This window comes from Erinaceus europaeus, chromosome 20, assembly GCF_950295315.1.
Source record: "Erinaceus europaeus chromosome 20, mEriEur2.1, whole genome shotgun sequence".
Classification (NCBI taxonomy): Eukaryota; Metazoa; Chordata; class Mammalia; order Eulipotyphla; family Erinaceidae; genus Erinaceus; species Erinaceus europaeus.
Genome location: NC_080181.1, coordinates 28,006,106 through 28,016,726, shown reverse-complemented (window position 1 = coordinate 28,016,726; position 10,621 = coordinate 28,006,106).

The window sequence follows — 10,621 nt, the reverse complement described above, 5'->3', positions numbered from 1 at the left end:
TGTATACTCCCTACATCTACCCCAACATAGAAGAAACACCACTGGGCTTCGATGTCTTGAGAATGAAAATGAGGTAGCAATACTTACATTGCAAGACTTTTATGAGATTAAGTGAGATAATGCCTACTTGGCACACAGTAGGAGCTTGGAAACCATTAGTTAAATATGAATCTTAGCATACAAATTCCTTAGGCATTCTCTTTTATGCATATGTATGTATGTATATGTATATACTGTATATATGTATTGGGTCCTAAATATACTTTAAGGGGACAAAACACTTGTGTGATTCCATTGATCCTGACAGATTGAAAATATCTCTAGGGGGCTGGACAACAGCACACTTGGTTAAGTGCACATAGTACAAATTGCAAGGACCTGTGCAAAGATAGTGGTTCGAGCCCCCAGCTCCCCACCTGTAGGAGGGTCGTTTCATGAACAGTAAAGCAGGTCTGTAGATGTCTTTCTTTTCCTCTCTCTATCTTCCCCTCCTCTCTCAGTTTCTCTCTGTCCTTTCCAATAAAATGGAAAAAATGGCCTCCTGGAGCAGTGGATTTGTAGTGCCAGAACTGAGCCCTGGTGATAAACCTGGAGGCAAAAAAAGAAAGAAAGAAAGATCTGTATAGATACATATCTGTATATTTATATAATGAATAATAGAATATATGTATGTATATTGATATTTTATTTTTATTTTATTTATATTTTATTTTCATCCAATGCCTACTCCATCTGAGAATAGGGATATTTAATAAGTACCAACTGATATGTCTTGCCTTTTAGGACACCTTTTCCCAGATGTCCTCAGTAAGTGGGCAACTTGGGGTATCAGCAGTGATTACCATGACAATGAGATGGTGCCTCTTGGTAACTCACAGCAGTGTCCTGGTATGCCCATGGGGGGGGGGGGAGTTAGCTGCTACTGGTGACACATGGGATAATATGAGCAAACTGCAATTAGTGTCATGTGACTGACACTCTTTCTTGTCACTGCACAGGCTCCTTCTCCAGCTATTTCCACTTCCTCTTCTGATCTGTTCTTCCATTCAGCTGATATTCAGCTAATTAATTTCTACAGAGGTGTTAAAGGATAAGCCTTTGCTGATAAAAGCTTAATAACTCAGCTGGACTTGCTTCGACAGCCCTCTTGCACATCTGCAAAGAGCCTTTGAAGATGTGGGAACCCTCTGTAGGCCCAAGGGAAACTTTTTTTTTTTTTTTGGTATGAGAGAAGAAAGGGGCTAAGGCCAGTGATGGATGGCCGTGTTGACTCCAGGAAGGCTCACTAAGCAGGAGTGTTAAGTGAAATCTTGCCTCCTGACCCTGATTTTCCATTTCCGTTCTAGTTTACCTACTACCGGAAGTTCCAGCAAAAGTATTACTTCTACTGGGTTTTCTTTCCTTCCTTCCTTCCTTCCTTCCTTCCTTCCTTCCTTCCTTCCTTCCTTCTTTCCTTCCTTTATTCCTTCCCTTCTTCCTTTCTTTCTCCCTTCCTCCACTCCCACCTTCCTTCCTTTCCTTATTTAGGTGTGGTCTTTTGTAGCAAAATCAAGAACTCTAGGGGAGGATGCAAACCAAAGAATGTAGAGTGGGTGTTGGAGACCCAGTGTATGATGGCATAGGAAGACTTAAGTTGCTGGTGGCAGTGGTGTGCAGACACCTGCCACAGAGAGATAAGATATTGTACCCATATGACTATCTTCAGCATTATTAACTCCCTAATAAAATGACTTTCAAAAGAAAAAGGTCTACTGCATCTCTGTGAGGCTCTTAACCACCTTGCCTCTTGGCAACTTCTAAAGGGTGGATTTCAGAAGCCTGCTAATTCCAGGCATCCTCATTCTCCTCCCCTTCCCAGTACCAGAAGAACACATTTCCTGAGAGGCTCCTGACCTTACATGTAGTACTCATGCTTGAAAACAGGGTGATTATATGATTCTGAGATCAACCATCCCTTTTAATTGCATGCCCTGGGCACTTCATTTGTATCATGTTATCCCAGATTTGCGCAGCGGCTAGAAGGCTAGATATACACACATATACCCATTTTTTAATTACTTTGAGATATTTACACTACTTCCAGAATCATTGTTTTATTTGCTCTCAGTGGGCCCACATTACCATTTAAAATCTTTAGCCCCTGTGCCTTCCACGCCATGCTGTTCCTGAACACCCAGCCTCCAGCTCTGCATCTTCTCTTTTAAATATTTATTTATTTATTTATTTCCTTTTGTTGCCCTTATTGTTTTTTTATTGTTGTAGTTATTATTGTTGTTGATGTTGTCGATGTTGGATAGGACAGAGATAAATGGAGAGAGGAGGGGAAGACAGAAGGGGAGAGAAAGATGGACACCTGCAGACCTGCTTCACTGCCTGTGAAGCGACTCCCCTGCAGGTGGGGAGCCAGGGCTTGAACTGGGTACACAGGTACACAGGTCCTTGCGCTTCGCACCATGTGTGCTTAACCCGCTGTGCTACCGCCCAACTCCCTGGCTCTGCATCTTAACTGAGGAGGATGGTGGCAGCTGGGAGAGCTATTTCCAACACATTCATGAAAAAATCTTTCTGAACTCATGTGCCAGTTCTGTTGGTAGAGCTGAGTGCATCCTCTCTGGCTCTCCCTTGCTCTGGGCACTGAAGCCTTCTCTCTAGAGCCCTTACTCTACCCCCTTCCCAAGCCAATACAGACTAACTTGGGCAACTGAGAAATTACCTCTGTAGATCTGTCCTTTCCTTTGCCTTTTCTTCCCCCCTTCACACTTCCTTCCTTCCTTCCTTTCTTTTTCTTTCAACTGTGTTCATTTTTTGGTTAGAGACAGAAATCAAGAGGGAAGGAGAAGATAGGGAGAGAGAAAGAGAGATGTCTACAGCACTGCTTCACCACTCTCAAAGATTCTCTCCTGGGGGCTTGAACTCGGGCCCTTATGCACTGTAATATGTGCACTCAACTGGGGGCAAGACCCAGCCCTCTCTCTTTCTCCCTCTCCCCCTACCCCACTTATAAACCACTTCGTCTAAGGAGGCACCGGATGTGACCTCCTATTGTTTAGCAGAACTCCAGTCACAGCACCTCTTTCTAGAATCTTCAGAGGAGCTGGCTCTGCTCCCAGCTACCTAGCTACTTGCTGAGAGTCTGATCCAATCACTCAGGACTAATTTAACCTTCAGGACATCAGCTATCCCCACTGTGTCTGCACAGGTTGACCCGGCCAACTTGTGGACTAAAGTCAGTTTCAGCCCTGAGTTTTCCACGCAGCCCTAGGTCCTCACTAGGACCATGGGCTTTTCTTAGACCACAGTGATGCCAAGTTGGCTTGCTGCTATCTGTCTGTCATTCCCACAGCCATTTAAATCGAACCAACTGCTTGTCATAACCTGTTCTTTCCTTGGAACAAAACTCACATGGCAGCAAATATTTGAAGTAAATTGCTTCAACTCCCTTTCCTTCTCCACCCTGCATTCTTGGCTTTCTCTTCTGACTACAACTCCTGCTATTGGTACTGCCCAAATCTGGCCAACTTCCTAACTTTCTCCATCCTGTGCTGACCTGGGCTTTTCTCCTCAATTTCTGGTGAGCTTACCCCTCTGCCTGATGCTTTTCACTCTCATGGAGAGGTCCACAGTATTCATCTTAGGCACACAGGTCTTCTCAGGCCTTCTCCTGAGCAGCCCCAGTCAAATCTAGGTTCTCTTGTCTTTTCTCTCTCCATTCTAATCACAGCCAGAGAATCATTATGCACTAAAGAGCTAGAAGGACAAGAAATGGTGGTACACGTTGTACTCCATATGACAACACCTGTCTTGCAAATCATGACCCCCCCCCCCACGCCCACAAGAAGCGTGTGGAAGAGAGCTGGGAGGGAAAGCGGGACAGCTTTGGCCTTGGAATCATCTTTCTCCAGTCTCCTTTTCCTTTGTAGCAGCCAAGTTCATTGTGGAGTCTTTTTAAAAAAAAAACTGTAGCAAGTTTGTGGTCATATATTCTGCTGTGTGTGGATCTTTTAAAAGTCAGTCTTCGCATCAGTCATCTCTGTGTATTGCCAATTGCGATTTTGGGTTGAGAAACATGATCACCACATGCAGACGTGGCAGAGTGTGCTCCCTAGATGCCTATATAAGCTCTCACATTTCCCAACCTCCTTTGCAATGAGTGAGCTGAGGGCAACAGACTGCCAGGGAATAAATCCAGGACAGTGTGTGTGTGTGTGTGTGTGTGTGTGTGTGTGTGTGTGTGTGTGTGTGTGTACGCGCGCGTGTGTGTCTGTGTGTGTGTGTGCTGTGTCCCTGAGTAGTCCCTGGTTCAATTTTTTTACTCTTTATTCAGGAAAGGGAAGGAAAGAGAGAAAGAAATAGAGAGGAGAGACCACGTTGCTGCTCCACCATTCATGGAACCCTCCTAGTATTTCCATGATGTTCTCACGGAGTGATGTCAGGACCTGAACCTAGGACCTCACATATGGTAAGGTATACTCTATAAGACAAGCTATCTCCTGGCTCTTTAGTGGCTACATTTGAAAAGGATCCCTGAGTTCTCTGGTAGAGAGAAGTCCCTGCTGACACACACTAGATTCTTTTTAAAGTTAATTTTATTTATTTCATGAGATGAAAAGAGAGAGAGAGAGTGGCTAAAGCAGCACTCTAGCATATGCAGTACTGGGGCTCAAACTCAGGACCTCCTGCTTACAAACCTAGAACTTTACCATTATACCACTTCCCTGCCCATGTGATAAAGTTTTACAAGCATAATCAACATACCTTTTATATGTTAAGCTTCATTTAATGTGACTCTGTTTAATGAAATACAGAAACCTGAACCAAGTATGTTTTTGCCACTACCTAGGAATTGCCTTATAGATAACTTAAATATTAACAAGAGTCTTGTTTATTATGGAAAATTATAAAGTATAGATAAGTTTTTTAAAAAGTAAGTATTGTCACTAGTTCTTTGTTTATATTTATTTTATTTATTCCCTTTTGTCACCCTTGTTGTTTTATTGTTGTAGTTATTATTGTTGTTGTTTCATCTCTAATTCTATTAGCCAGAAATACATATTATTTGCTTGTTTTGTTGTTTTGTTTTTCCTACCAGGGCTTTGCCAGGGTTTCAGGCATCCAGGATTCTCCATTCCTGATGGACTCCTGCACCCCTCTTCCAGATAAAGGGTGAGAGACAAAGAGAGAAGGAAAGATACCACAATGGTCCCCCACCACTCAAGAAACTCTTCTTTGGCATGATACGTCCATGTCGTGTGTCTGGAGCTTGAACATGATAAAATGTGCGCTCTACATGGTAATCCATCACCTGACCTGCCGCCCCACCACCACCACCACCATATAAGCACTCTTTTTTTTTTTTTTTTTTTGCCTCCAGGGTTATTGCTGGGACTCAGTGTCTGCACTATGAATCCACTGCTCCTAGAGGCCATCTTTTTTCTACTGTTGTTTTTGCTGCTGTTGTTGCTGAATAGAACGGAGAGAAATCAAGAGAGAAGGGAAAGACAGAGAGGGAGAAAGAAAAACAAACACCTGCAGACCTGCTTCACCGCTTGTGAAGCACCCCCCCTGCATGTGGGGAGCTGGGGGCTCAAACCAGGATCCTTGCTTCATCTGTGCACTTCCTACTATGTGTGCTGAGCCCAGAGGACTACCACCCGGGCCCCATATAAGCACTTTTAACATTTTGGGGTTGCTTTATGTTTTCTTGATTTTCCTGAAACATGTATTTTTTTTATAAATAAGTTTTTTTAATATTTATTTTATTTATTTTTTCCCTTTTGTTGCCCTTGTTGTTTTATTGTTGTAGTTATTATTGTTGTTGTCGTTGTTGGACAGGACAGAGAGAAATGGAGAGAGGAGGGGAAGACAGAGAGGAGGAGAGAAAGATAGACACCTGCAGACCTGCTTCACCGCCTGTGAAGCGATTCCCCTGCAGGTGGGGAGCCGGGGTTCGAACCGGGATCCTTATGCCAGTCCTTGTGCTTTGCGCCACCTGCGCTTAACCCACTGCGCTACCGCCCGACTCCCCTGAAACATGTATGTTTACATATATGACATGTATATGTATCCCTTGAAACTACATTATTTGACAAATAAAAAAAATGCATTTCCCCGGAGCAGTAAATATGATTCTAGAGAACAATCTTTCATCACTACACAGCATTTCATTATGGCTGCATCGTCATTTATACTCTTCTGGGGAGTCTACTCTCTTCCTCTGCCTAATTCGTTTCAGTATCATTTCTGTTTCTTTTCTACATATTTTCTCCCTCTGACTTCCACTCCCACTCACCAAGGGACTCTTAATCATCTACATTCATAGAATGCAAATGAGACAATCCAAAAATAATGAAAGTGGCCGTTGGAATTCACAATGTGGTATTTTTAGATGGAGACAGAAGCAGTGAAGTTTTGTCTGTTGGGTTTTTTTTTGTGGTTGTTTTTGCCTTTTTGTTGTCTTTTTTTTTTTTCCAGTGCACTCATTTTCCTAATTATTATTATTGTCGTTATCTACTTTATTTGTTTGGGAAATCTTAGTTGTTTTTTTTTTTTCTTGGAACAGAAATAACTCACTTTGGAAGGGTGAAGAGGTCTTGATGGAAGCACAAGTTGTCTAAGCTGATTAGCTGTGACTACAAACAACGACAATGAACTGAACCAGCTCAGTCAAGCCAGAAGTTGATTTCCTTTCTCCCCCACTTCTCCCCCACTTCCATATCACTTTTTTTTTCTTGCCTCCAGGGTTACTATTGGGGCTTAGTGCCTATATGACAAATCCACTGTTCGCAGCAGCCACCCCCCCCATTTTCCTTTTATTTGATAGGACAGAGAGAAATTGAGAAGGGAGGAGGAGATAGAGAGGAAGAAAAAGAGAGACACTTGTAGCTCTGCTCCACCATTCATGAAGCTTCTCCCTTGCAGGTGGGAGACTGGGGGCTTGAACCTGGATCCTTGCATATGGTAACATGTATGCTCAATCACATACACGACTGCTCAGCCCCCCCTCATATCACTTTCTTGAGAAAGTGTTGCTTTACAGGGTAGTTATCATGGGGGACCAAAATTTCTACTTGACATCACCCACGTTTTCCCTACCTGTCCTGCTGCATATACTTTCCATTCCCGACGTCAACTCTCAAGATCTAAATGGTGTATGATGTATGACAAATCGATGTGGATATACAGTGATGAACAGCTGAGACCTATGCAGTGTTATTATAATTCAATGCTACTTCAGTGAAAGTTTTAAAGCATCAGGGACCAGGTTGTGACACACACACACCTGGTTCAGTGCACATGTTACAATGCACAAGGACCCAGGTTTGAGCCCTTGGTCCCCACCTGAGAAGAAAAGCTTTGTGGGTAGTAGAGCAGTGTTGCTGGTATTGCTCTGTCTCTCTTCCTCTCTATGACACTCTTTCCTCTCAATTGTTGACAGTCTCTATCACATAAATAAAGATAAAAACAATTTCTTTTTTTTTTTTTAAATCATGACTCATGATGCTCAGGCTATACCTCCCTTGTTTTGCCAAGTGCAAGACCCAGATGCAGGGTCACCACTACCAGACACCACTACAATGAAGGAAGCTTCAGTGCTGGGGTCTCTTTCACTCTCTTTATGCCTTTGTCTCTGTTAAATATATATCACACCAGGGAGATGGAGGGGTCTTTTATGTCCTGGTATATGATGGTGGAGGAAAACCTAGGCTGGGGGCAAGAATGCTTTGCAGAAAACTGAGAAATTTTACTCATGTATCAATGATTGTACTTACTATAAACCACTAATCCCCCAATAAAATATTTTTTAAAAAGAATGGTGTGTGTGTGTGTGGGGGGGAGAATAGACATCCAAAATGGATGACATAGGACTTAGTGGGGGTTGTATTGTTATATAGAAAACTGGGAAACCTTATGCATGTACAAACTATTGTATTTACTGTTAAATGTAAAACATTAAATCCTCAATAAAGAAATTTTTTTTAAAAAAAGAAAAGAATAGGGAGTCAGGGGGTAGTGCAGTGGGTTAAGCGCACGTGGCGCCAAGCGCAAGGACGGGCGTAAGGATCCTGGTTCGAGCCCCCGGCTCCCCACCTGCAGGGGAATCGCTTCACAGGTGGTGAAGCAGGTCTACAGGTGTCTATCTTTCTCTCCCCCTCTCTGTCTTCCCTTCCTCTCTCCATTTATCTCTGTCCTATCTTACAATAACAACAATAACTACAACAACAATAAAAAGACAAGGGCAACAAGAGGGAAAATAAATAAATAAGAAAGAAAATAATAATTAAGTCTAAATTACTGTATTAGCTGTAGCTCTATAGTCATTGCATTTGTATTCCACTCAGAGGAGATGTGATGGAGAAGAAAAAGTCACTATTTAATCTTATTTATTAATTTATTTCTTGTCTTCAATGGGACTCCATAGCTTTAAATTGATGTTTTCAGATAGACAGAGACAGAGGAACAGAGGGAAAGATATCACTGCACCAGTGCTTCTCAGTGTCATGAGGGTCAGACTCAAACTTGGGTCATGAACAAGACAAAATAGGCACACTATCCAAGTGAGCTAGCTTGCCAGTTCAAATATGCTTTTTTTGGGGGGAGGGTAGTAGAAATTGAGCACACTGTGTCTACTTGGCCACTTATAGATGTAAAAGAAACTGGGCAATGTAGTCTTTTTAAAAAATTTTGACTAAGAAGTTGACTAAGAAGATCTGAAAGGGAAACTAAAAGCAGGACCTGATCAAATTGTAAGTAGGGCACCAAAGTAAAAACCCTGTGGTGAGGGGTAGACATGCAGCTTCCTGGGCCAGTGGGGGGTGGGAGTGGGTGGGAGGGATGGGTCACAGTCTTTTGGTAGTGGGAATGGTGTTTATGTACACTCCTAGCAAAATGTAGACATATAAATCAGTAGTTAATTAATATAAGAGGGGGAAAATCAATTGTATGTCTCAAAGTTTTTCAAAACACAAACTGAATCTTTTTAATATATAGGCTGTATATTTGATATGCGGACTCTCTCAAAAGCCTAGACCAAGTAGATTAGAAGCATCCAATAGCACAGCTATATACAAGATATTGGGTACTGTACAGCAAACCATAACAAAAGGACTTTTCAAAGTTAACCCAATTACCAAATAATGTGATGATAACATTAACTATCGATTGTCGTTTTGAACCCTAAGACAGCAGGAACCTCACATCTCCACTATAGAGCCCCTACTTCCCCCAGTCCTGGAACCCTTGGATAGGGCCCACTTTCCCGTATGCCTCTCCCAATCCATACCAAATAATATTGCATCCGCCGATCACAACCTAAACAACGCAACGATTGCTACCTCAACATGCTTCACCTCAGACTGTGTCCAGAAACTTCACGTGTGGAATGACAACCCTTCAGCTTCATTACTCGGGTGAGACCTTTCCTTTTATAGTACACTCTAATTTCATCTCAGGTGGTTCACTTTCTAACAAAGTCCCAAAACCTAGATATACACCAGTTTCTGTGAGAGAGAGCTTATGTTCACACGTATCCATAAACTACTGCAAAATATATACCTGAAAGCAGAAGTACACTAGAGTTTGCAGTGAGTACCTCCCTAACACTTCCTCTCCACTATTCCAAGCTTTGGGTCCATGATTGCTCAACAATTTGTTTGGCTTCGTATGTTAACTCTCTTTTCAATCACCAGGTTGCCATCAGGATGCCATCAGGTTGCCATCACCAGATGCCATCAGGATGCTGGCCAGGCTTCCCTGGATTGAAGACCCCACCAATGTGTCCTGGAGCTCAGCTTCCCCAGAGACACACCCTACTAGGGAAAGAGAGAGGCAGACTGGGAGTATGGGCCGACCAGTCAGCGCCCATGTTCAGCGGGGAAGCAATTACAGAAGCCAGACCTTCTACCTTCTGCAACCCTCAATGGCCCTGGGTCCATGCTCCCAGAGGGATAGAGAATGGGAAGGCTATTGGGGGAGGGGGTGGGATATGGAGATTGGGTGGTGGAAATTGTGTGGAGTTGTACCCCTCCTACCCTATGGTTTTGTTAATTAATCCTTTCTTAAATAAAAAAAATTTTTTTACATTTTTATTTGTTATTAATAGTTTGCTACATGATTGTAAGATTACAATATATAGCTCCACACCACATCCACCACTAAAGTTCTGTATCTCTGCTCTCCCTGGGCAGTGTAGTCTTGATCCTCTGTGTTCATGTGCTTTGGTAAAAATTGAGGGTGCTGTTTCTGTAAATGGAGGGAACAGCTATTGAAGGGCAACCAAATCTCTCCACCATGAGAACAACCAAGTGATAAGTAAAAATGTTCATGAGAGGCCAGGCGGTGGTGCACTAGGTTGAGTGTACAGGTCACAATGCACAAGGCTCTGGGTTCAAGCCCCTGGCACCCGCCTACATCGAGGAAACTTTGTAAGAGGTGAAGCAGTGCTGCAGGTGTCTGTCTCTCTTACTCTCTTGTCTCCCCGTTCCCTCTTAATTCCTTTCTATTTTGATACAATAAATCAATTAAATTTTTTTCATAAGTAAATAATCCAGGGCTTGAAAGATAACTGACCAAATACGGTATGTAACTTGCTATAAGTGTGGCCCAGGTTCAAATCTTGGTACTT